The sequence below is a fragment of the Pleurodeles waltl genome, unplaced genomic scaffold (assembly GCF_031143425.1).
Source record: "Pleurodeles waltl isolate 20211129_DDA unplaced genomic scaffold, aPleWal1.hap1.20221129 scaffold_183, whole genome shotgun sequence".
NCBI lineage: Eukaryota > Metazoa > Chordata > Amphibia > Caudata > Salamandridae > Pleurodeles > Pleurodeles waltl.
Window position 1 is genome coordinate 103,676 of NW_027149889.1, and position 24,166 is coordinate 127,841.

The 24,166-nt window shown below is 42.4% G+C and overlaps 6 non-coding genes across 6 annotated transcripts; all 6 read left to right on the forward strand.

Moving 5' to 3' along the window:
- The first annotated feature begins 1,438 nt into the window (after window positions 1–1,438).
- On the forward strand, window positions 1,439–1,520 carry TRNAL-AAG (transfer RNA leucine (anticodon AAG)). The gene has a single exon. It is a non-coding gene; the product is annotated as a tRNA-Leu (tRNA).
- Window positions 1,521–5,628: 4,108 nt separating this feature from the next.
- Window positions 5,629–5,710, forward strand: TRNAL-AAG (transfer RNA leucine (anticodon AAG)). The gene has a single exon. It is a non-coding gene; the product is annotated as a tRNA-Leu (tRNA).
- A 4,107-nt stretch (window positions 5,711–9,817) lies between these two features.
- TRNAL-AAG (transfer RNA leucine (anticodon AAG)) lies at window positions 9,818–9,899 on the forward strand. Its single transcript has one exon. It is a non-coding gene; the product is annotated as a tRNA-Leu (tRNA).
- A 4,108-nt stretch (window positions 9,900–14,007) lies between these two features.
- On the forward strand, window positions 14,008–14,089 carry TRNAL-AAG (transfer RNA leucine (anticodon AAG)). Its single transcript has one exon. It is a non-coding gene; the product is annotated as a tRNA-Leu (tRNA).
- Window positions 14,090–18,196: 4,107 nt separating this feature from the next.
- On the forward strand, window positions 18,197–18,278 carry TRNAL-AAG (transfer RNA leucine (anticodon AAG)). The gene has a single exon. It is a non-coding gene; the product is annotated as a tRNA-Leu (tRNA).
- Window positions 18,279–22,385: 4,107 nt separating this feature from the next.
- TRNAL-AAG (transfer RNA leucine (anticodon AAG)) lies at window positions 22,386–22,467 on the forward strand. The gene has a single exon. It is a non-coding gene; the product is annotated as a tRNA-Leu (tRNA).
- Window positions 22,468–24,166: the final 1,699 nt, after the last annotated feature.

A 24,166-nucleotide genomic window follows, 5' to 3' on the forward strand; every position in this document is an offset into this window, starting at 1 on the left:
TTTTTGCCAGTCACAAGCCTTCTGTTTGCAGGGCACTAGAAGGTAAAAGGAAAAAATAGTACCTTGATCAGGTGGGGAGCAGCGGTCAGGCACTGATTAAGCTGAATCAATCAACGCTTGGTCGCTGCTCTACAGAGAGGAACGGAAATGATGCAAGACATGCCTTGATGAATTAGGAAACTGTAAAGAAGAGTGCCACATAAATAAAAAAATGGTGAGAGACATGCGGGCTCCAAGCCCTTTACTGAATACTACAGAGTCTATCAAGCGAGACCCTAAAAAGGTCAGTTAGTTAAAATAAACAAACATTGTTACTTCTAAATATCAATATTCCAAGGACGCCTAGATGGTCGTCAAGCAAAAAGTTCCTAGTGCATGGAGGGGCTTATGGTAGTTCTGAAGAGAGGCAAAGGACTTGGTCAGAGGGTGGCCTTGTTGGTGTGGTAGGGAAGCAATACCTCAAACATTATTACTGGGGTAGGGGAGCTTGCAATTCGGAGTAATTAAAATTATCACAAAGCAATCAAGTAATTCCACATCAAAATAACAAGCGTGCGGGCTGACAACCATGCTCTCAGCATCAACGAGCGCAGAGTGAAGTGAATTTTACCATCCTCTGTGCATTTTTATTGCGGGGCTCATTTACATTTGACTTGGCGCGCAGAACGAGTGAGAACCAGGTCAATAGAAACAAAAATCATCTATTTAAAAAGTTTAGTTTCACGTGGGCCTGTTGTCCTTACTTCTTTCAGAATAGCTTTTGAACCTCTGTCCTGTGTGTGTCTGTGACTGTCACGTGAAAAGGCAGTCAGGGCATCCAGGTGGACCCCATGTCACCTGGGGCACCGCCCACCAGTGCTGGAGTTTTAAACAGCACCCGGTTGCATTTTGGGACTTGTGCCTTTTCAATGTGAGCTCAAAGACGGGAGCCTGTGAAATTCTATTGGCTAAAAAATATTAACAGCGGAATGTGAATAGGCCACACAAGACATGACGTCACTGGAAAGCTAAACAGTATGTTGGGGAGACTGGGTGCGGCAATAGGGCTGATGTCATGAATACGTGCAACTCCTCAGTTATTTTTGAATGAACTGCTCATTCATTAGATCCCACCCAAAGAAATGAGCCCACCAGTATGAACACTTGTTTCATTAGAAAATGATGGAGTCACATTGCCTATGTAGAGCAGGTGCTTATACCTTGGTTGGAAGTCATTGCTCGGAGAGTGTTGTCTTTTAAGGTGATTGCACTAGGTCCGAGCAGGTGGGAGAAGACTTGTGCAGTGACTGAGTAAGAGAGATAACCTTCAATTACCACATCACCCTCCCGACATTGTAATCATGTCCATGAAATGGTTTATCAACTCGACTTTCCACACTAAGTGAGGAGACTCAGGGTTACGGTGCTCATGAAGTGCACAGACACACTGAGAGCAACAGGTAGCGTGGCCGAGCGGTCTAAGGCGCTGGATTAAGGCTCCAGTCTCTTTGGAGGCGTGGGTTCAAATCCCACCGCTGCCAGAGATGGATTTTTACAGATCTTAATGACGCATCTCCCTTCTGACCCTTCAATTTGCATAAACAGTGACTCTTCCAATAGGTCCCTAATTTTAAAACTCTTTTACAGTCTCCTTCTAAGTAAACTCCTAAACCGTGGACTCCAAGAAATCGGCTGATTGGCGCTGCTGTTGTTTTGCTTCATTCTGCTTAGATCACCTTCAAATGGAAGGTTTAACAAATCATTTGTTCTCCCCACGCGGTCACCCGCTCTTCTCTCTGCAAAATAAAATCGAACCTCTGTTAAATAAAGATTTAAAGTAAATTATCTATCTTCCCAAATAAAGTTGGTAAATGTGTTCTTCACAGTTATTTTAAAAATCAGGTTTAAAATAAACAACAGAGGTAGTCAGCAGGATTCAAACCCGTGCAGGGAACCCCCAAAGGATTTCAAGCCCATCACCTTAACCACTCGGCCATAACTACCAGCTCTCATTGAGCTCTACCGAAACTTTATATCACAACAAAATTGTGCAAAATGGCCGTGCAGACCTATATATGACTCCATTTAGTAGGATCTCTAACTGTGTGCAAAGGGCACATTGCTATGTTTCTGTCTAAGCTTTGCTTTAGGTCTGAGGTCTTAAGAACCAAAGCAGGCTCCACGCACACTTGCCTGCACAAAAAAACAAGCATTTGCAATGCGAAAGGTCTCACATTTGTGAGAGTTAGAGCTATTGGCGTTGCAAATGACAATGTCTTTTACCTAGGTTTTGGTTTTCTTCGGGAAAATTTGATGTGTCCACGTTGTGTTTTGGGGCACTTCCTGTCGCGGGCGCTAGGCCTACCCACACAAGTGAGGTAAAAAATGTTATCGGGAGACTTGGGGAAACATAGAATAGCAAAACAAGAGTTACTGCCCCTTGTCTTTATCTACATTTTTTCCTTCCAAATATAAGACAGTGTGTAAAAAAGACGTCTATTTGAGAAATGCCCTTTAATTCGCATGCTAGTGTGGGCACCCCAGAATTCAGAGATGTGCAAATAACCACTGCTCCTTCACTCCTTATCTTGTGCCCATTTTGGAAATAGAAAGGTTTTCTTGATACCTATTTTTCACTCTATATACTTCGGCAAATTAATTGCAGTATACCCGGTATAGAATGAAAACCCACTGCAAGGTGCAGCTCATTTATTTTCTCTGGATACCTAGGGTTCTTGATGAACCTACAAGCCCTATATATCCCCGCAACCAGAAGAGTCCAGCAGGCGTAATGGTATATTGCTTTCAAAAATCTGACATTGCAGAAAAAAGTTACAGAGTAAAACGTAGAGGAAAATGGCTGTTTTTTTCTTCTCAATTTCAATATTTTTTTTTTTATTTCAGTTGTTATTTTCTGTAGGAAACACTTGTAAGATCTACACAAGTTACCCATTGCTGAATTCAGAATGTTGTCTTCTTTTCAAAAATGTTTAGGTTACTGGGACCCAGCATTGGTTTCACACCCATTTCTGTCACTGACTGGAAGGAGGCTAAAAGCACACAAAATCGTAAAAATGGGGTATGTCCCAGTAAAATGCCAAAATTGTGTTGAAAAATTGGGTTTTCTGATTCAAGTCTGCCTGTCCCTGAAAGCTGGGAAGCTGGTGATTTTAGCAGTGCAAACCCTTTGTTGATGCCAATTTCAGGGACAAAAACCACAAGCCTTCTTCTCCAGCCCTTTTTACCATTTTTTTCTTTTTTAAAACAAAATTTTTACTGTATTTTGGCTAATTTCTTGGTCTCCTTCAGGGGAACCCACAAAGTCTGGGTACCTCTAGAATCCCTAGGATGTTGGAAAAAAAGGACGCAAATTTGGCGTGGATAGCTTATGTGGACAAAAATCTATGAGGGCCTAAGCGCGCCCTGCCCCAAATAGCCAAAAAAATGCCTGGCACCTGAGGGGGAAAAGGCTGGCAGCGAAGGGGTTAAAATGCACTATTTTATTCCAATTTCTTCACTTAGCTTCAGATGAACTATTTTTCCCTCCCACCAACTCCTTTCAAAGTGCACCAGCCACCACTGCCTTGGGTGGGACAGATTGTTTTCGATTGCAGTATGGCAGATTGTTTTGGATTGCAGTGTGGTAGTTTGTTTTTGATTGGAGTGCAGCAGATTGCAGTGGGGTAGATTGTTTTGAATTGGAGTAGGGGAGATTGTTTTGAAGTGGAGTGGGGCAGATTGTTTTGGATCGAAGTGGGACAGATTGTTTTGGAGTGGTGCAGATTGTTTTTTATTATAGTGGGGCACATTGGAGTGAGACAGATTTGCTTGGGGTGGGTGGAGAGGATTGGAGTAGGATGAGTTAGAGTGGATTGGATTCGGGTGAGTGATTTGGACTGGAGTGAGGTGGATTAGTGTGGGTGAAGTGGTCTGGATGGGGTGGATTGTAGTGGGGAAGATTGGAGTGGGGTGGATTGAAGTGTACCGCAGGATTATGTGTTAAAGATTAATTTCAGAATTTACACATAATAAAGAAACACTGTTGATTTGCAATATTTTAAACGAGCTAATCGTCATCTTTTGAGAAGAGTGCCCACGAACAAAAGCAAAAGAAAACATGCGTGGAACGTGGGAAAAGACGATTTGGCAAAATAAAAGAAAGTTCGATTTAAATTTAAAACTTAACAGTTTTGGTTGTCCTGCTGGGCATGTTTTTGCCAGTCACAAGCCTTCTGTTTGCAGGGCACTAGAAGGTAAAAGGAAAAAATAGTACCTTGATCAGGTGGGGAGCAGCGGTCAGGCACTGATTAAGCTGAATCAATCAACGCTTGGTCGCTGCTCTACAGAGAGGAACGGAAATGATGCAAGACATGCCTTGATGAATTAGGAAACTGTAAAGAAGAGTGCCACATAAATAAAAAAATGGTGAGAGACATGCGGGCTCCAAGCCCTTTACTGAATACTACAGAGTCTATCAAGCGAGACCCTAAAAAGGTCAGTTAGTTAAAATAAACAAACATTGTTACTTCTAAATATCAATATTCCAAGGACGCCTAGATGGTCGTCAAGCAAAAAGTTCCTAGTGCATGGAGGGGCTTATGGTAGTTCTGAAGAGAGGCAAAGGACTTGGTCAGAGGGTGGCCTTGTTGGTGTGGTAGGGAAGCAATACCTCAAACATTATTACTGGGGTAGGGGAGCTTGCAATTCGGAGTAATTAAAATTATCACAAAGCAATCAAGTAATTCCACATCAAAATAACAAGCGTGCGGGCTGACAACCATGCTCTCAGCATCAACGAGCGCAGAGTGAAGTGAATTTTACCATCCTCTGTGCATTTTTATTGCGGGGCTCATTTACATTTGACTTGGCGCGCAGAACGAGTGAGAACCAGGTCAATAGAAACAAAAATCATCTGTTTAAAAAGTTTAGTTTCACGTGGGCCTGTTGTCCTTACTTCTTTCAGAATAGCTTTTGAACCTCTGTCCTGTGTGTGTCTGTGACTGTCACGTGAAAAGGCAGTCAGGGCATCCAGGTGGACCCCATGTCACCTGGGGCACCGCCCACCAGTGCTGGAGTTTTAAACAGCACCCGGTTGCATTTTGGGACTTGTGCCTTTTCAATGTGAGCTCAAAGACGGGAGCCTGTGAAATTCTATTGGCTAAAAAATATTAACAGCGGAATGTGAATAGGCCACACAAGACATGACGTCACTGGAAAGCTAAACAGTATGTTGGGGAGACTGGGTGCGGCAATAGGGCTGATGTCATGAATACGTGCAACTCCTCAGTTATTTTTGAATGAACTGCTCATTCATTAGATCCCACCCAAAGAAATGAGCCCACCAGTATGAACACTTGTTTCATTAGAAAATGATGGAGTCACATTGCCTATGTAGAGCAGGTGCTTATACCTTGGTTGGAAGTCATTGCTCGGAGAGTGTTGTCTTTTAAGGTGATTGCACTAGGTCCGAGCAGGTGGGAGAAGACTTGTGCAGTGACTGAGTAAGAGAGATAACCTTCAATTACCACATCACCCTCCCGACATTGTAATCATGTCCATGAAATGGTTTATCAACTCGACTTTCCACACTAAGTGAGGAGACTCAGGGTTACGGTGCTCATGAAGTGCACAGACACACTGAGAGCAACAGGTAGCGTGGCCGAGCGGTCTAAGGCGCTGGATTAAGGCTCCAGTCTCTTTGGAGGCGTGGGTTCAAATCCCACCGCTGCCAGAGATGGATTTTTACAGATCTTAATGACGCATCTCCCTTCTGACCCTTCAATTTGCATAAACAGTGACTCTTCCAATAGGTCCCTAATTTTAAAACTCTTTTACAGTCTCCTTCTAAGTAAACTCCTAAACCGTGGACTCCAAGAAATCGGCTGATTGGCGCTGCTGTTGTTTTGCTTCATTCTGCTTAGATCACCTTCAAATGGAAGGTTTAACAAATCATTTGTTCTCCCCACGCGGTCACCCGCTCTTCTCTCTGCAAAATAAAATCGAACCTCTGTTAAATAAAGATTTAAAGTAAATTATCTATCTTCCCAAATAAAGTTGGTAAATGTGTTCTTCACAGTTATTTTAAAAATCAGGTTTAAAATAAACAACAGAGGTAGTCAGCAGGATTCAAACCCGTGCAGGGAACCCCCAAAGGATTTCAAGCCCATCACCTTAACCACTCGGCCATAACTACCAGCTCTCATTGAGCTCTACCGAAACTTTATATCACAACAAAATTGTGCAAAATGGCCGTGCAGACCTATATATGACTCCATTTAGTAGGATCTCTAACTGTGTGCAAAGGGCACATTGCTATGTTTCTGTCTAAGCTTTGCTTTAGGTCTGAGGTCTTAAGAACCAAAGCAGGCTCCACGCACACTTGCCTGCACAAAAAAACAAGCATTTGCAATGCGAAAGGTCTCACATTTGTGAGAGTTAGAGCTATTGGCGTTGCAAATGACAATGTCTTTTACCTAGGTTTTGGTTTTCTTTGGGAAAATTTGATGTGTCCACGTTGTGTTTTGGGGCACTTCCTGTCGCGGGCGCTAGGCCTACCCACACAAGTGAGGTAAAAAATGTTATCGGGAGACTTGGGGAAACATAGAATAGCAAAACAAGAGTTACTGCCCCTTGTCTTTATCTACATTTTTTCCTTCCAAATATAAGACAGTGTGTAAAAAAGACGTCTATTTGAGAAATGCCCTTTAATTTGCATGCTAGTGTGGGCACCCCAGAATTCAGAGATGTGCAAATAACCACTGCTCCTTCACTCCTTATCTTGTGCCCATTTTGGAAATAGAAAGGTTTTCTTGATACCTATTTTTCACTCTATATACTTCGGCAAATTAATTGCAGTATACCCGGTATAGAATGAAAACCCACTGCAAGGTGCAGCTCATTTATTTTCTCTGGATACCTAGGGTTCTTGATGAACCTACAAGCCCTATATATCCCCGCAACCAGAAGAGTCCAGCAGGCGTAATGGTATATTGCTTTCAAAAATCTGACATTGCAGAAAAAAGTTACAGAGTAAAACGTAGAGGAAAATGGCTGTTTTTTTCTTCTCAATTTCAATATTTTTTTTTTATTTCAGTTGTTATTTTCTGTAGGAAACACTTGTAAGATCTACACAAGTTACCCATTGCTGAATTCAGAATGTTGTCTTCTTTTAAAAAATGTTTAGGTTACTGGGACCCAGCATTGGTTTCACACCCATTTCTGTCACTGACTGGAAGGAGGCTAAAAGCACACAAAATCGTAAAAATGGGGTATGTCCCAGTAAAATGCCAAAATTGTGTTGAAAAATTGGGTTTTCTGATTCAAGTCTGCCTGTCCCTGAAAGCTGGGAAGCTGGTGATTTTAGCAGTGCAAACCCTTTGTTGATGCCAATTTCAGGGACAAAAACCACAAGCCTTCTTCTCCAGCCCTTTTTTCCATTTTTTTCTTTTTTAAAACAAAATTTTTACTGTATTTTGGCTAATTTCTTGGTCTCCTTCAGGGGAACCCACAAAGTCTGGGTACCTCTAGAATCCCTAGGATGTTGGAAAAAAAGGACGCAAATTTGGCGTGGATAGCTTATGTGGACAAAAATCTATGAGGGCCTAAGCGCGCCCTGCCCCAAATAGCCAAAAAAATGCCTGGCACCTGAGGGGGAAAAGGCTGGCAGCGAAGGGGTTAAAATGCACTATTTTATTCCAATTTCTTCACTTAGCTTCAGATGAACTATTTTTCCCTCCCACCAACTCCTTTCAAAGTGCACCAGCCACCACTGCCTTGGGTGGGACAGATTGTTTTCGATTGCAGTATGGCAGATTGTTTTGGATTGCAGTGTGGTAGTTTGTTTTTGATTGGAGTGCAGCAGATTGCAGTGGGGTAGATTGTTTTGAATTGGAGTAGGGGAGATTGTTTTGAAGTGGAGTGGGGCAGATTGTTTTGGATCGAAGTGGGACAGATTGTTTTGGAGTGGTGCAGATTGTTTTTTATTATAGTGGGGCACATTGGAGTGAGACAGATTTGCTTGGGGTGGGTGGAGAGGATTGGAGTAGGATGAGTTAGAGTGGATTGGATTCGGGTGAGTGATTTGGACTGGAGTGAGGTGGATTAGTGTGGGTGAAGTGGTCTGGATGGGGTGGATTGTAGTGGGGAAGATTGGAGTGGGGTGGATTGAAGTGTACCGCAGGATTATGTGTTAAAGATTAATTTCAGAATTTACACATAATAAAGAAACACTGTTGATTTGCAATATTTTAAACAAGCTAATCGTCATCTTTTGAGAAGAGTGCCCACGAACAAAAGCAAAAGAAAACATGCGTGGAACGTGGGAAAAGACGATTTGGCAAAATAAAAGAAAGTTCGATTTAAATTTAAAACTTAACAGTTTTGTTTGTCCTGCTGGGCATGTTTTTGCCAGTCACAAGCCTTCTGTTTGCAGGGCACTAGAAGGTAAAAGGAAAAAATAGTACCTTGATCAGGTGGGGAGCAGCGGTCAGGCACTGATTAAGCTGAATCAATCAACGCTTGGTCGCTGCTCTACAGAGAGGAACGGAAATGATGCAAGACATGCCTTGATGAATTAGGAAACTGTAAAGAAGAGTGCCACATAAATAAAAAAATGGTGAGAGACATGCGGGCTCCAAGCCCTTTACTGAATACTACAGAGTCTATCAAGCGAGACCCTAAAAAGGTCAGTTAGTTAAAATAAACAAACATTGTTACTTCTAAATATCAATATTCCAAGGACGCCTAGATGGTCGTCAAGCAAAAAGTTCCTAGTGCATGGAGGGGCTTATGGTAGTTCTGAAGAGAGGCAAAGGACTTGGTCAGAGGGTGGCCTTGTTGGTGTGGTAGGGAAGCAATACCTCAAACATTATTACTGGGGTAGGGGAGCTTGCAATTCGGAGTAATTAAAATTATCACAAAGCAATCAAGTAATTCCACATCAAAATAACAAGCGTGCGGGCTGACAACCATGCTCTCAGCATCAACGAGCGCAGAGTGAAGTGAATTTTACCATCCTCTGTGCATTTTTATTGCGGGGCTCATTTACATTTGACTTGGCGCGCAGAACGAGTGAGAACCAGGTCAATAGAAACAAAAATCATCTATTTAAAAAGTTTAGTTTCACGTGGGCCTGTTGTCCTTACTTCTTTCAGAATAGCTTTTGAACCTCTGTCCTGTGTGTGTCTGTGACTGTCACGTGAAAAGGCAGTCAGGGCATCCAGGTGGACCCCATGTCACCTGGGGCACCGCCCACCAGTGCTGGAGTTTTAAACAGCACCCGGTTGCATTTTGGGACTTGTGCCTTTTCAATGTGAGCTCAAAGACGGGAGCCTGTGAAATTCTATTGGCTAAAAAATATTAACAGCGGAATGTGAATAGGCCACACAAGACATGACGTCACTGGAAAGCTAAACAGTATGTTGGGGAGACTGGGTGCGGCAATAGGGCTGATGTCATGAATACGTGCAACTCCTCAGTTATTTTTGAATGAACTGCTCATTCATTAGATCCCACCCAAAGAAATGAGCCCACCAGTATGAACACTTGTTTCATTAGAAAATGATGGAGTCACATTGCCTATGTAGAGCAGGTGCTTATACCTTGGTTGGAAGTCATTGCTCGGAGAGTGTTGTCTTTTAAGGTGATTGCACTAGGTCCGAGCAGGTGGGAGAAGACTTGTGCAGTGACTGAGTAAGAGAGATAACCTTCAATTACCACATCACCCTCCCGACATTGTAATCATGTCCATGAAATGGTTTATCAACTCGACTTTCCACACTAAGTGAGGAGACTCAGGGTTACGGTGCTCATGAAGTGCACAGACACACTGAGAGCAACAGGTAGCGTGGCCGAGCGGTCTAAGGCGCTGGATTAAGGCTCCAGTCTCTTTGGAGGCGTGGGTTCAAATCCCACCGCTGCCAGAGATGGATTTTTACAGATCTTAATGACGCATCTCCCTTCTGACCCTTCAATTTGCATAAACAGTGACTCTTCCAATAGGTCCCTAATTTTAAAACTCTTTTACAGTCTCCTTCTAAGTAAACTCCTAAACCGTGGACTCCAAGAAATCGGCTGATTGGCGCTGCTGTTGTTTTGCTTCATTCTGCTTAGATCACCTTCAAATGGAAGGTTTAACAAATCATTTGTTCTCCCCACGCGGTCACCCGCTCTTCTCTCTGCAAAATAAAATCGAACCTCTGTTAAATAAAGATTTAAAGTAAATTATCTATCTTCCCAAATAAAGTTGGTAAATGTGTTCTTCACAGTTATTTTAAAAATCAGGTTTAAAATAAACAACAGAGGTAGTCAGCAGGATTCAAACCCGTGCAGGGAACCCCCAAAGGATTTCAAGCCCATCACCTTAACCACTCGGCCATAACTACCAGCTCTCATTGAGCTCTACCGAAACTTTATATCACAACAAAATTGTGCAAAATGGCCGTGCAGACCTATATATGACTCCATTTAGTAGGATCTCTAACTGTGTGCAAAGGGCACATTGCTATGTTTCTGTCTAAGCTTTGCTTTAGGTCTGAGGTCTTAAGAACCAAAGCAGGCTCCACGCACACTTGCCTGCACAAAAAAACAAGCATTTGCAATGCGAAAGGTCTCACATTTGTGAGAGTTAGAGCTATTGGCGTTGCAAATGACAATGTCTTTTACCTAGGTTTTGGTTTTCTTCGGGAAAATTTGATGTGTCCACGTTGTGTTTTGGGGCACTTCCTGTCGCGGGCGCTAGGCCTACCCACACAAGTGAGGTAAAAAATGTTATCGGGAGACTTGGGGAAACATAGAATAGCAAAACAAGAGTTACTGCCCCTTGTCTTTATCTACATTTTTTCCTTCCAAATATAAGACAGTGTGTAAAAAAGACGTCTATTTGAGAAATGCCCTTTAATTCGCATGCTAGTGTGGGCACCCCAGAATTCAGAGATGTGCAAATAACCACTGCTCCTTCACTCCTTATCTTGTGCCCATTTTGGAAATAGAAAGGTTTTCTTGATACCTATTTTTCACTCTATATACTTCGGCAAATTAATTGCAGTATACCCGGTATAGAATGAAAACCCACTGCAAGGTGCAGCTCATTTATTTTCTCTGGATACCTAGGGTTCTTGATGAACCTACAAGCCCTATATATCCCCGCAACCAGAAGAGTCCAGCAGGCGTAATGGTATATTGCTTTCAAAAATCTGACATTGCAGAAAAAAGTTACAGAGTAAAACGTAGAGGAAAATGGCTGTTTTTTTCTTCTCAATTTCAATATTTTTTTTTTTATTTCAGTTGTTATTTTCTGTAGGAAACACTTGTAAGATCTACACAAGTTACCCATTGCTGAATTCAGAATGTTGTCTTCTTTTCAAAAATGTTTAGGTTACTGGGACCCAGCATTGGTTTCACACCCATTTCTGTCACTGACTGGAAGGAGGCTAAAAGCACACAAAATCGTAAAAATGGGGTATGTCCCAGTAAAATGCCAAAATTGTGTTGAAAAATTGGGTTTTCTGATTCAAGTCTGCCTGTCCCTGAAAGCTGGGAAGCTGGTGATTTTAGCAGTGCAAACCCTTTGTTGATGCCAATTTCAGGGACAAAAACCACAAGCCTTCTTCTCCAGCCCTTTTTACCATTTTTTTCTTTTTTAAAACAAAATTTTTACTGTATTTTGGCTAATTTCTTGGTCTCCTTCAGGGGAACCCACAAAGTCTGGGTACCTCTAGAATCCCTAGGATGTTGGAAAAAAAGGACGCAAATTTGGCGTGGATAGCTTATGTGGACAAAAATCTATGAGGGCCTAAGCGCGCCCTGCCCCAAATAGCCAAAAAAATGCCTGGCACCTGAGGGGGAAAAGGCTGGCAGCGAAGGGGTTAAAATGCACTATTTTATTCCAATTTCTTCACTTAGCTTCAGATGAACTATTTTTCCCTCCCACCAACTCCTTTCAAAGTGCACCAGCCACCACTGCCTTGGGTGGGACAGATTGTTTTCGATTGCAGTATGGCAGATTGTTTTGGATTGCAGTGTGGTAGTTTGTTTTTGATTGGAGTGCAGCAGATTGCAGTGGGGTAGATTGTTTTGAATTGGAGTAGGGGAGATTGTTTTGAAGTGGAGTGGGGCAGATTGTTTTGGATCGAAGTGGGACAGATTGTTTTGGAGTGGTGCAGATTGTTTTTTATTATAGTGGGGCACATTGGAGTGAGACAGATTTGCTTGGGGTGGGTGGAGAGGATTGGAGTAGGATGAGTTAGAGTGGATTGGATTCGGGTGAGTGATTTGGACTGGAGTGAGGTGGATTAGTGTGGGTGAAGTGGTCTGGATGGGGTGGATTGTAGTGGGGAAGATTGGAGTGGGGTGGATTGAAGTGTACCGCAGGATTATGTGTTAAAGATTAATTTCAGAATTTACACATAATAAAGAAACACTGTTGATTTGCAATATTTTAAACGAGCTAATCGTCATCTTTTGAGAAGAGTGCCCACGAACAAAAGCAAAAGAAAACATGCGTGGAACGTGGGAAAAGACGATTTGGCAAAATAAAAGAAAGTTCGATTTAAATTTAAAACTTAACAGTTTTGGTTGTCCTGCTGGGCATGTTTTTGCCAGTCACAAGCCTTCTGTTTGCAGGGCACTAGAAGGTAAAAGGAAAAAATAGTACCTTGATCAGGTGGGGAGCAGCGGTCAGGCACTGATTAAGCTGAATCAATCAACGCTTGGTCGCTGCTCTACAGAGAGGAACGGAAATGATGCAAGACATGCCTTGATGAATTAGGAAACTGTAAAGAAGAGTGCCACATAAATAAAAAAATGGTGAGAGACATGCGGGCTCCAAGCCCTTTACTGAATACTACAGAGTCTATCAAGCGAGACCCTAAAAAGGTCAGTTAGTTAAAATAAACAAACATTGTTACTTCTAAATATCAATATTCCAAGGACGCCTAGATGGTCGTCAAGCAAAAAGTTCCTAGTGCATGGAGGGGCTTATGGTAGTTCTGAAGAGAGGCAAAGGACTTGGTCAGAGGGTGGCCTTGTTGGTGTGGTAGGGAAGCAATACCTCAAACATTATTACTGGGGTAGGGGAGCTTGCAATTCGGAGTAATTAAAATTATCACAAAGCAATCAAGTAATTCCACATCAAAATAACAAGCGTGCGGGCTGACAACCATGCTCTCAGCATCAACGAGCGCAGAGTGAAGTGAATTTTACCATCCTCTGTGCATTTTTATTGCGGGGCTCATTTACATTTGACTTGGCGCGCAGAACGAGTGAGAACCAGGTCAATAGAAACAAAAATCATCTGTTTAAAAAGTTTAGTTTCACGTGGGCCTGTTGTCCTTACTTCTTTCAGAATAGCTTTTGAACCTCTGTCCTGTGTGTGTCTGTGACTGTCACGTGAAAAGGCAGTCAGGGCATCCAGGTGGACCCCATGTCACCTGGGGCACCGCCCACCAGTGCTGGAGTTTTAAACAGCACCCGGTTGCATTTTGGGACTTGTGCCTTTTCAATGTGAGCTCAAAGACGGGAGCCTGTGAAATTCTATTGGCTAAAAAATATTAACAGCGGAATGTGAATAGGCCACACAAGACATGACGTCACTGGAAAGCTAAACAGTATGTTGGGGAGACTGGGTGCGGCAATAGGGCTGATGTCATGAATACGTGCAACTCCTCAGTTATTTTTGAATGAACTGCTCATTCATTAGATCCCACCCAAAGAAATGAGCCCACCAGTATGAACACTTGTTTCATTAGAAAATGATGGAGTCACATTGCCTATGTAGAGCAGGTGCTTATACCTTGGTTGGAAGTCATTGCTCGGAGAGTGTTGTCTTTTAAGGTGATTGCACTAGGTCCGAGCAGGTGGGAGAAGACTTGTGCAGTGACTGAGTAAGAGAGATAACCTTCAATTACCACATCACCCTCCCGACATTGTAATCATGTCCATGAAATGGTTTATCAACTCGACTTTCCACACTAAGTGAGGAGACTCAGGGTTACGGTGCTCATGAAGTGCACAGACACACTGAGAGCAACAGGTAGCGTGGCCGAGCGGTCTAAGGCGCTGGATTAAGGCTCCAGTCTCTTTGGAGGCGTGGGTTCAAATCCCACCGCTGCCAGAGATGGATTTTTACAGATCTTAATGACGCATCTCCCTTCTGACCCTTCAATTTGCATAAACAGTGACTCTACCAATAGGTCCCTAATTTTAAAACTCTTTTACAGTCTCCTTCTAAGTAAACTCCTAAACCGTGGACTCCAAGAAATCGGCTGATTGGCGCTGCTGTTGTTTTGCTTCATTCTGCTTAGATCACCTTCAAATGGAAGGTTTAACAAATCATTTGTTCTCCCCACGCGGTCACCCGCTCTTCTCTCTGCAAAATAAAATCGAACCTCTGTTAAATAAAGATTTAAAGTAAATTATCTATCTTCCCAAATAAAGTTGGTAAATGTGTTCTTCACAGTTATTTTAAAAATCAGGTTTAAAATAAACAACAGAGGTAGTCAGCAGGATTCAAACCCGTGCAGGGAACCCCCAAAGGATTTCAAGCCCATCACCTTAACCACTCGGCCATAACTACCAGCTCTCATTGAGCTCTACCGAAACTTTATATCACAACAAAATTGTGCAAAATGGCCGTGCAGACCTATATATGACTCCATTTAGTAGGATCTCTAACTGTGTGCAAAGGGCACATTGCTATGTTTCTGTCTAAGCTTTGCTTTAGGTCTGAGGTCTTAAGAACCAAAGCAGGCTCCACGCACACTTGCCTGCACAAAAAAACAAGCATTTGCAATGCGAAAGGTCTCACATTTGTGAGAGTTAGAGCTATTGGCGTTGCAAATGACAATGTCTTTTACCTAGGTTTTGGTTTTCTTCGGGAAAATTTGATGTGTCCACGTTGTGTTTTGGGGCACTTCCTGTCGCGGGCGCTAGGCCTACCCACACAAGTGAGGTAAAAAATGTTATCGGGAGACTTGGGGAAACATAGAATAGCAAAACAAGAGTTACTGCCCCTTGTCTTTATCTACATTTTTTCCTTCCAAATATAAGACAGTGTGTAAAAAAGACGTCTATTTGAGAAATGCCCTTTAATTCGCATGCTAGTGTGGGCACCCCAGAATTCAGAGATGTGCAAATAACCACTGCTCCTTCACTCCTTATCTTGTGCCCATTTTGGAAATAGAAAGGTTTTCTTGATACCTATTTTTCACTCTATATACTTCGGCAAATTAATTGCAGTATACCCGGTATAGAATGAAAACCCACTGCAAGGTGCAGCTCATTTATTTTCTCTGGATACCTAGGGTTCTTGATGAACCTACAAGCCCTATATATCCCCGCAACCAGAAGAGTCCAGCAGGCGTAATGGTATATTGCTTTCAAAAATCTGACATTGCAGAAAAAAGTTACAGAGTAAAACGTAGAGGAAAATGGCTGTTTTTTTCTTCTCAATTTCAATATTTTTTTTTTATTTCAGTTGTTATTTTCTGTAGGAAACACTTGTAAGATCTACACAAGTTACCCATTGCTGAATTCAGAATGTTGTCTTCTTTTAAAAAATGTTTAGGTTACTGGGACCCAGCATTGGTTTCACACCCATTTCTGTCACTGACTGGAAGGAGGCTAAAAGCACACAAAATCGTAAAAATGGGGTATGTCCCAGTAAAATGCCAAAATTGTGTTGAAAAATTGGGTTTTCTGATTCAAGTCTGCCTGTCCCTGAAAGCTGGGAAGCTGGTGATTTTAGCAGTGCAAACCCTTTGTTGATGCCAATTTCAGGGACAAAAACCACAAGCCTTCTTCTCCAGCCCTTTTTTCCATTTTTTTCTTTTTTAAAACAAAATTTTTACTGTATTTTGGCTAATTTCTTGGTCTCCTTCAGGGGAACCCACAAAGTCTGGGTACCTCTAGAATCCCTAGGATGTTGGAAAAAAAGGACGCAAATTTGGCGTGGATAGCTTATGTGGACAAAAATCTATGAGGGCCTAAGCGCGCCCTGCCCCAAATAGCCAAAAAAATGCCTGGCACCTGAGGGGGAAAAGGCTGGCAGCGAAGGGGTTAAAATGCACTATTTTATTCCAATTTCTTCACTTAGCTTCAGATGAACTATTTTTCCCTCCCACCAACTCCTTTCAAAGTGCACCAGCCACCACTGCCTTGGGTGGGACAGATTGTTTTCGATTGCAGTATGGCAGATTGTTTTGGATTGCAGTGTGGTAGTTTGTTTTTGATTGGAGTGCAGCAGATTGCAGTGGGGTAGATTGTTTTGAATTGGAGTAGGGGAGATTGTTTTGAAGTGGAGTGGGGCAGATTGTTTTGGATCGAAGTGGGACAGATTGTTTTGGAGTGGTGCAGATTGTTTTTTATTATAGTGGGGCACATTGGAGTGAGACAGATTTGCTTGGGGTGGGTGGAGAGGATTGGAGTAGGATGAGTTAGAGTGGATTGGATTCGGGTGAGTGATTTGGACTGGAGTGAGGTGGATTAGTGTGGGTGAAGTGGTCTGGATGGGGTGGATTGTAGTGGGGAAGATTGGAGTGGGGTGGATTGAAGTGTACCGCAGGATTATGTGTTAAAGATTAATTTCAGAATTTACACATAATAAAGAAACACTGTTGATTTGCAATATTTTAAACGAGCTAATCGTCATCTTTTGAGAAGAGTGCCCACGAACAAAAGCAAAAGAAAACATGCGTGGAACGTGGGAAAAGACGATTTGGCAAAATAAAAGAAAGTTCGATTTAAATTTAAAACTTAACAGTTTTGGTTGTCCTGCTGGGCATGTTTTTGCCAGTCACAAGCCTTCTGTTTGCAGGGCACTAGAAGGTAAAAGGAAAAAATAGTACCTTGATCAGGTGGGGAGCAGCGGTCAGGCACTGATTAAGCTGAATCAATCAACGCTTGGTCGCTGCTCTACAGAGAGGAACGGAAATGATGCAAGACATGCCTTGATGAATTAGGAAACTGTAAAGAAGAGTGCCACATAAATAAAAAAATGGTGAGAGACATGCGGGCTCCAAGACCTTTACTGAATACTACAGAGTCTATCAAGCGAGACCCTAAAAAGGTCAGTTAGTTAAAATAAACAAACATTGTTACTTCTAAATATCAATATTCCAAGGACGCCTAGATGGTCGTCAAGCAAAAAGTTCCTAGTGCATGGAGGGGCTTATGGTAGTTCTGAAGAGAGGCAAAGGACTTGGTCAGAGGGTGGCCTTGTTGGTGTGGTAGGGAAGCAATACCTCAAACGTTATTACTGGGGTAGGGGAGCTTGCAATTCGGAGTAATTAAAATTATCACAAAGCAATCAAGTAATTCCACATCAAAATAACAAGCGTGCGGGCTGACAACCATGCTCTCAGCATCAACGAGCGCAGAGTGAAGTGAATTTTACCATCCTCTGTGCATTTTTATTGCGGGGCTCATTTACATTTGACTTGGCGCGCAGAACGAGTGAGAACCAGGTCAATAGAAACAAAAATCATCTATTTAAAAAGTTTAGTTTCACGTGGGCCTGTTGTGCTTACTTCTTTCAGAATAGCTTTTGAACCTCTGTCCTGTGTGTGTCTGTGACTGTCACGTGAAAAGGCAGTCAGGGCATCCAGGTGGACCCCATGTCACCTGGGGCACCGCCCACCAGTGCTGGAGTTTTAAACAGCACCCGGTTGCATTTTGGGACTTGTGCCTTTTCAATGTGAGCTCAAAGACGGGAGCCTGTGAAATTCTATTGGCTAAAAAATATTAACAGCGGAATGTGAATAGGCCACACAAGACATGACGTCACTGGAAAGCTAAACAGTATGTTGGGGAGACTGGGTGCGGCAATAGGGCTGATGTCATGAATACGTGCAACTCCTCAGTTATTTTTGAATGAACTGCTCATTCATTAGATCCCACCCTAAGAAATGAGCCCACCAGTATGAACACTTGTTTCATTAGAAAATGATGGAGTCACATTGCCTATGTAGAGCAGGTGCTTATACCTTGGTTGGAAGTCATTGCTCGGAGAGTGTTGTCTTTTAAGGTGATTGCACTAGGTCCGAGCAGGTGGGAGAAGACTTGTGCAGTGACTGAGTAAGAGAGATAACCTTCAATTACCACATCACCCTCCCGACATTGTAATCATGTCCATGAAATGGTTTATCAACTCGACTTTCCACACTCAGTGAGGAGGCTCAGGGTTGCGGTGCTCATCAAGTGCACAGACACACTGAGAGCAGCAGGTAGCGTGGCCGAGCGGTCTAAGGCGCTGGATTAAGGCTCCAGTCTCTTTGGAGGCGTGGGTTCAAATCCCACCGCTGCCAGAGATGGATTTTTACAGATCTTAATGACGCATCTCCCTTCTGACCCTTCAATTTGCATAAACAGTGACTCTACCAATAGGTCCCTAATTTTAAAACTCTTTTACAGTCTCCTTCTAAGTAAACTCCTAAACCGTGGACTCCAAGAAATCGGCTGATTGGCGCTGCTGTTGTTTTGCTTCATTCTGCTTAGATCACCTTCAAATGGAAGGTTTAACAAATAATTTGTTCTCCCCACGCGGTCACCCGCTCTTCTCTCTGCAAAATAAAATCGAACCTCTGTTAAATAAAGATTTAAAGTAAATTATCTATCTTCCCAAATAAAGTTGGTAAATGTGTTCTTCACAGTTATTTTAAAAATCAGGTTTAAAATAAACAACAGAGGTAGTCAGCAGGATTCAAACCCGTGCAGGGAACCCCCAAAGGATTTCAAGCCCATCACCTTAACCACTCGGCCATAACTACCAGCTCTCATTGAGCTATACCGAAACTTTATATCACAACAAAATTGTGCAAAATGGCCGTGCAGACCTATATATGACTCCATTTAGTAGGATCTCTAACTGTGTGCAAAGGGCACATTGCTATGTTTCTGTCTAAGCTTTGCTTTAGGTCTGAGGTCTTAAGAACCAAAGCAGGCTCCACGCACACTTGCCTGCACAAAAAAACAAGCATTTGCAATGCGAAAGGTCTCACATTTGTGAGAGTTAGAGCTATTGGCGTTGCAAATGACAATGTCTTTTACCTAGGTTTTGGTTTTCTTTGGGAAAATTTGATGTGTCCACGTTGTGTTTTGGGGCACTTCCTGTCGCGGGCGCTAGGCCTACCCACACAAGTGAGGTAAAAAATGTTATCGGGAGACTTGGGGAAACATAGAATAGCAAAACAAGAGTTACTGCCCCTTGTCTTTATCTACATTTTTTCCTTCCAAATATAAGACAGTGTGTAAAAAAGACGTCTATTTGAGAAATGCCCTTTAATTCGCATGCTAGTGTGGGCACCCCAGAATTCAGAGATGTGCAAATAACCACTGCTCCTTCACTCCTTATCTTGTGCCCATTTTGGAAATAGAAAGGTTTTCTTGATACCTATTTTTCACTCTATATACTTTGGCAAATTAATTGCAGTATACCCGGTATAGAATGAAAACCCACTGCAAGGTGCAGCTCATTTATTTTCTCTGGATACCTAGGGTTCTTGATGAACCTACAAGCCCTATATATCCCCGCAACCAGAAGAGTCCAGCAGGCGTAATGGTATATTGCTTTCAAAAATCTGACATTGCAGAAAAAAGTTACAGAGTAAAACGTAGAGGAAAATGGCTGTTTTTTTCTTCTCAATTTCAATATTTTTTTTTTATTTCAGTTGTTATTTTCTGTAGGAAACACTTGTAAGATCTACACAAGTTACCCATTGCTGAATTCAGAATGTTGTCTTCTTTTCAAAAATGTTTAGGTTACTGGGACCCAGCATTGGTTTCACACCCATTTCTGTCACTGACTGGAAGGAGGCTAAAAGCACACAAAATCGTAAAAATGGGGTATGTCCCAGTAAAATGCCAAAATTGTGTTGAAAAATTGGGTTTTCTGATTCAAGTCTGCCTGTCCCTGAAAGCTGGGAAGCTGGTGATTTTAGCAGTGCAAACCCTTTGTTGATGCCAATTTCAGGGACAAAAACCACAAGCCTTCTTCTCCAGCCCTTTTTTCCATTTTTTTCTTTTTTAAAACAAAATTTTTACTGTATTTTGGCTAATTTCTTGGTCTCCTTCAGGGGAACCCACAAAGTCTGGGTACCTCTAGAATCCCTAGGATGTTGGAAAAAAAGGACGCAAATTTGGCGTGGATAGCTTATGTGGACAAAAATCTATGAGGGCCTAAGCGCGCCCTGCCCCAAATAGCCAAAAAAATGCCTGGCACCTGAGGGGGAAAAGGCTGGCAGCGAAGGGGTTAAAATGCACTATTTTATTCCAATTTCTTCACTTAGCTTCAGATGAACTATTTTTCCCTCCCACCAACTCCTTTCAAAGTGCACCAGCCACCACTGCCTTGGGTGGGACAGATTGTTTTCGATTGCAGTATGGCAGATTGTTTTGGATTGCAGTGTGGTAGTTTGTTTTTGATTGGAGTGCAGCAGATTGCAGTGGGGTAGATTGTTTTGAATTGGAGTAGGGGAGATTGTTTTGAAGTGGAGTGGGGCAGATTGTTTTGGATCGAAGTGGGACAGATTGTTTTGGAGTGGTGCAGATTGTTTTTTATTATAGTGGGGCACATTGGAGTGAGACAGATTTGCTTGGGGTGGGTGGAGAGGATTGGAGTAGGATGAGTTAGAGTGGATTGGATTCGGGTGAGTGATTTGGACTGGAGTGAGGTGGATTAGTGTGGGTGAAGTGGTCTGGATGGGGTGGATTGTAGTGGGGAAGATTGGAGTGGGGTGGATTGAAGTGTACCGCAGGATTATGTGTTAAAGATTAATTTCAGAATTTACACATAATAAAGAAACACTGTTGATTTGCAATATTTTAAACAAGCTAATCATCATCTTTTGAGAAGAGTGCCCACGAACAAAAGCAAAAGAAAACATGCGTGGAACGTGGGAAAAGACGATTTGGCAAAATAAAAGAAAGTTCGATTTAAATTTAAAACTTAACAGTTTTGTTTGTCCTGCTGGGCATGTTTTTGCCAGTCACAAGCCTTCTGTTTGCAGGGCACTAGAAGGTAAAAGGAAAAAATAGTACCTTGATCAGGTGGGGAGCAGCGGTCAGGCACTGATTAAGCTGAATCAATCAACGCTTGGTCGCTGCTCTACAGAGAGGAACGGAAATGATGCAAGACATGCCTTGATGAATTAGGAAACTGTAAAGAAGAGTGCCACATAAATAAAAAAATGGTGAGAGACATGCGGGCTCCAAGCCCTTTACTGAATACTACAGAGTCTATCAAGCGAGACCCTAAAAAGGCCAGTTAGTTAAAATAAACAAACATTGTTACTTCTAAATATCAATATTCCAAGGACGCCTAGATGGTCGTCAAGCAAAAAGTTCCTAGTGCATGGAGGGGCTTATGGTAGTTCTGAAGAGAGGCAAAGGACTTGGTCAGAGGGTGGCCTTGTTGGTGTGGTAGGGAAGCAATACCTCAAACATTATTACTGGGGTAGGGGAGCTTGCAATTCGGAGTAATTAAAATTATCACAAAGCAATCAAGTAATTCCACATCAAAATAACAAGCGTGCGGGCTGACAACCATGCTCTCAGCATCAACGAGCGCAGAGTGAAGTGAATTTTACCATCCTCTGTGCATTTTTATTGCGGGGCTCATTTACATTTGACTTGGCGCGCAGAACGAGTGAGAACCAGGTCAATAGAAACAAAAATCATCTATTTAAAAAGTTTAGTTTCACGTGGGCCTGTTGTCCTTACTTCTTTCAGAATAGCTTTTGAACCTCTGTCCTGTGTGTGTCTGTGACTGTCACGTGAAAAGGCAGTCAGGGCATCCAGGTGGACCCCATGTCACCTGGGGCACCGCCCACCAGTGCTGGAGTTTTAAACAGCACCCGGTTGCATTTTGGGACTTGTGCCTTTTCAATGTGAGCTCAAAGACGGGAGCCTGTGAAATTCTATTGGCTAAAAAATATTAACAGCGGAATGTGAATAGGCCACACAAGACATGACGTCACTGGAAAGCTAAACAGTATGTTGGGGAGACTGGGTGCGGCAATAGGGCTGATGTCATGAATACGTGCAACTCCTCAGTTATTTTTGAATGAACTGCTCATTCATTAGATCCCACCCAAAGAAATGAGCCCACCAGTATGAACACTTGTTTCATTAGAAAATGATGGAGTCACATTGCCTATGTAGAGCAGGTGCTTATACCTTGGTTGGAAGTCATTGCTCGGAGAGTGTTGTCTTTTAAGGTGATTGCACTCGGTCCGAGCAGGTGGGAGAAGACTTGTGCAGTGACTGAGTAAGAGAGATAACCTTCAATTACCACATCACCCTCCCGACATTGTAATCATGTCCATGAAATGGTTTATCAACTCGACTTTCCACACTAAGTGAGGAGACTCAGGGTTACGGTGCTCATGAAGTGCACAGACACACTGAGAGCAACAGGTAGCGTGGCCGAGCGGTCTAAGGCGCTGGATTAAGGCTCCAGTCTCTTTGGAGGCGTGGGTTCAAATCCCACCGCTGCCAGAGATGGATTTTTACAGATCTTAATGACGCATCTCCCTTCTGACCCTTCAATTTGCATAAACAGTGACTCTACCAATAGGTCCCTAATTTTAAAACTCTTTTACAGTCTCCTTCTAAGTAAACTCCTAAACCGTGGACTCCAAGAAATCGGCTGATTGGCGCTGCTGTTGTTTTGCTTCATTCTGCTTAGATCACCTTCAAATGGAAGGTTTAACAAATCATTTGTTCTCCCCACGCGGTCACCCGCTCTTCTCTCTGCAAAATAAAATCGAACCTCTGTTAAATAAAGATTTAAAGTAAATTATCTATCTTCCCAAATAAAGTTGGTAAATGTGTTCTTCACAGTTATTTTAAAAATCAGGTTTAAAATAAACAACAGAGGTAGTCAGCAGGATTCAAACCCGTGCAGGGAACCCCCAAAGGATTTCAAGCCCATCACCTTAACCACTCGGCCATAACTACCAGCTCTCATTGAGCTCTACCGAAACTTTATATCACAACAAAATTGTGCAAAATGGCCGTGCAGACCTATATATGACTCCATTTAGTAGGATCTCTAACTGTGTGCAAAGGGCACATTGCTATGTTTCTGTCTAAGCTTTGCTTTAGGTCTGAGGTCTTAAGAACCAAAGCAGGCTCCACGCACACTTGCCTGCACAAAAAAACAAGCATTTGCAATGCGAAAGGTCTCACATTTGTGAGAGTTAGAGCTATTGGCGTTGCAAATGACAATGTCTTTTACCTAGGTTTTGGTTTTCTTCGGGAAAATTTGATGTGTCCACGTTGTGTTTTGGGGCACTTCCTGTCGCGGGCGCTAGGCCTACCCACACAAGTGAGATAAAAAATGTTATCGGGAGACTTGGGGAAACATAGAATAGCAAAACAAGAGTTACTGCCCCTTGTCTTTATCTACATTTTTTCCTTCCAAATATAAGACAGTGTGTAAAAAAGACGTCTATTTGAGAAATGCCCTTTAATTCGCATGCTAGTGTGGGCACCCCAGAATTCAGAGATGTGCAAATAACCACTGCTCCTTCACTCCTTATCTTGTGCCCATTTTGGAAATAGAAAGGTTTTCTTGATACCTATTTTTCACTCTATATACTTCGGCAAATTAATTGCAGTATACCCGGTATAGAATGAAAACCCACTGCAAGGTGCAGCTCATTTATTTTCTCTGGATACCTAGGGTTCTTGATGAACCTACAAGCCCTATATATCCCCGCAACCAGAAGAGTCCAGCAGGCGTAATGGTATATTGCTTTCAAAAATCTGACATTGCAGAAAAAAGTTACAGAGTAAAACGTAGAGGAAAATGGCTGTTTTTTTCTTCTCAATTTCAATATTTTTTTTTTATTTCAGTTGTTATTTTCTGTAGGAAACACTTGTAAGATCTACACAAGTTACCCATTGCTGAATTCAGAATGTTGTCTTCTTTTAAAAAATGTTTAGGTTACTGGGACCCAGCATTGGTTTCACACCCATTTCTGTCACTGACTGGAAGGAGGCTAAAAGCACACAAAATCGTAAAAATGGGGTATGTCCCAGTAAAATGCCAAAATTGTGTTGAAAAATTGGGTTTTCTGATTCAAGTCTGCCTGTCCCTGAAAGCTGGGAAGCTGGTGATTTTAGCAGTGCAAACCCTTTGTTGATGCCAATTTCAGGGACAAAAACCACAAGCCTTCTTCTCCAGCCCTTT